This window comes from Triticum dicoccoides, chromosome 3B (assembly GCF_002162155.2).
Source record: "Triticum dicoccoides isolate Atlit2015 ecotype Zavitan chromosome 3B, WEW_v2.0, whole genome shotgun sequence".
NCBI classification, from domain to species: Eukaryota; Viridiplantae; Streptophyta; class Magnoliopsida; order Poales; family Poaceae; genus Triticum; species Triticum dicoccoides.
In genome coordinates this window covers 341,959,252-341,961,767 of record NC_041385.1, presented here as the reverse complement: position 1 = coordinate 341,961,767, position 2,516 = coordinate 341,959,252, and the positions used below count along the sequence as shown (strand labels likewise).

Here is a 2,516-nt window from a genome sequence, read left to right as displayed (position 1 = left end):
CAATATTTGTTGAACTGCTAGACCAGAGCAAGTTTAGAAATTTTTACAACCAGAAAAAGTGATTTTTTGTAGCTTTTTCTACACAAAGTATGTTCATCAGCGACATTTGCATCAAAACAGTTCAATAGTAGGAGGACACCAGGTTCAGTAGTTGCACACGGCAAAAATTAGCTACCAAAGATAACAAACGCACACAAGTTTAGTACCAATAGCTATAACTAGCCAGATTCATTCGCAGAAGTAGCCGCACAAGTGCAGTAGCAGCTCGCTGCTCATACCTGCTCGCCATCTTTATGCCCCGTCTTGGTGCTACTTCAAAACACTTTGCCGCCTACTACTTATCTCCGGCAGTACCCTGCACACACACACCACCGGCCACCAGTTAACACATATGCACACACACACATAGTGAACCAGCCACACACCTCATTTCTCTACACAACCAAGACTACAGCTTATGCACATTATGGACTGATGAAGTAGCAGCACAGAAAACTATATTTTGTAGGCATCCACAAGGATAGAAGGATAGAAGGAATTAACCACAAGTTAGTAGACGGGAAAATCTGCCGATGATGAAGCGAGCTAGCAATCATCCATCAATATGCTCTTTTTTGGCTCACTAAGCTTGACAGGGGAGGAGCTGTACTTGTTGCAACATCACTACTTGAACTCGTGTGAGTACCATACCTGGACGGATGGGTAGGAGGGAGAAGGTCAGGGAGTAGGCAAGAGGAGGGGGCATCTGGAGGAACGAAACAGGTGCAAGCAATTTTTAACAAAAACTAAACTATTTTTTTGTAATGATACATGGACTCCGGGGGCATCAATACATGTACTTCTGTACATAATAGCTCTCCCTAGTGAATTATGATAAGCCCAAATATAAATGGGAGCACGATTGGCACCCATCTATGGTATCTCAATAAACACAAATTCTCCTATTTAGAGGATCAGACAACTCACATCTCGGAAAAATAACACATAGAGCACACACCATGCATGCCCGAATTGCTACTATAGTGTGCACACATATACTTGAATTATTTTCCATCAGCTAACCGATTTCACTATTTTATATTGAATTGCGACAAGTCTTTTTTTCCTAGCAAAACTTGAACTGAAAAAGACTAGAAAGGTGTACGCATATATAGCAAATGCTATGAAATGCATTTTTGTCTACTTCATAACCCATGATGACTATCCAGTTTTTTTTCCCCGAACTATTCATAACTAACAACACACATCATAGCACTCTGTCTATATATCCCTGTCTCCTTGTCTGAGCTTCAGTTTGGAACATATTTCCTGAACTTACTAATTAGTATAAGATGTTCTGACGCCGGCACACAATGTGTACGGAGTAGCTCTATTCTTTTCCGTGTGAATGTTTAAGAGGAAAACCAACCTTGCATTGCAGGAGAGAAGAGAAATCTATGGCTGTGGGGATACCCCTTCGGCGGAGACATCCAGCAGGGAGCCTCCCATGGTAGTAACACATTGTTTTTTTTTCTATGATTTTTTATGAACTGATGATCAAATCCATAGTGAACTGTGACACCTGGTGTATGTTTTCTTTTTTGGTGGGGCATGATTGGAACTAGTACGAAGCAGTGTGGGGATTAGAAGAGGAGGCGTACATACATGAGAAAGTCATCGGCGAACTTGCAGACGGAGGCCACGGAGGAGAGGTCGAGCTCCATGAGCTCCATGAGCCTGAACAACATCAGCCTCTAGTTTTAATCATAGTCCCAAATCAGCACCAACCTGACAGGTTGATTAGTCTACAAGAACAGAACACTAAGCAATGTTTTTCTAAGTACTGTATCCATTTTGACAATCGAGTTTAATTAAGACCCGAACCTGTAGGTAAGGTAGGGACGGGCGATGGTCTTTGCACATCCTCAAGCCAAAGTTGTTCCTGAACCTGCAAGAACATCGGCAAAATGTATTTTTTCATAATTCAGTTGATGCTCGTAAATTGCTGAAGTCCAAATTCAAATGTAGGTAAGGTACGACGAACTCGTCTTCACCCCCGCCATTGCAGCTACTCCGCTTCCCCCGCTGATGGCTAGAAGGGCCACCCCAGCGTGGAGGGCGGCCAAGTGCCCTTACTTACAGATGGAGGGGTTGGCCGGCGGCGGTACGACTGTGAGATCTTAGGGGAGAAGGCGGACGGATCTCGGGAAGGAAGGTGGACGGAGCGTTGGGAGGGAGGCGGACTGATTTCAGGGAGGAAGGAGGCCGGAGCGCGGGGAGGAAGGCGGCCGGAGCGCGGGAAGAAAGACGGCCGGAGCGCGAGAAGAAAGGCAGACAGAGCGCAGGGTAGGGAGGAGGCCGGAGCGCGAGGAGGAAGGCGACCAGAGCAGAGGAAGGAAGGCGACCAGAGCGAAGGAACGAAGGCATCCTGAGCGTGGGGGTGGAGGAGGCCGGCGCGTGAGGGAGGGCAGCTGCCGGCACGAGGGAGGGAGGCTGTCGGCACGAGGTAAGGGCGGCGCCGGTGTAGGAGGGAAGGA

At 46.8% G+C, this 2,516-nt stretch overlaps 1 long non-coding RNA gene across 1 annotated transcript; it reads right to left on the bottom strand.

Moving 5' to 3' along the window:
• Window positions 1-285: 285 nt before the first annotated feature.
• On the bottom strand, window positions 286-1,903 carry LOC119281276. Its single transcript, XR_005138349.1, has 4 exons — window positions 1,864-1,903; window positions 1,645-1,784; window positions 544-690; window positions 286-355 (listed from the first exon to the last, which is right to left on the bottom strand). It is a non-coding gene; the product is annotated as an uncharacterized LOC119281276 (long non-coding RNA).
• Window positions 1,904-2,516: the final 613 nt, after the last annotated feature.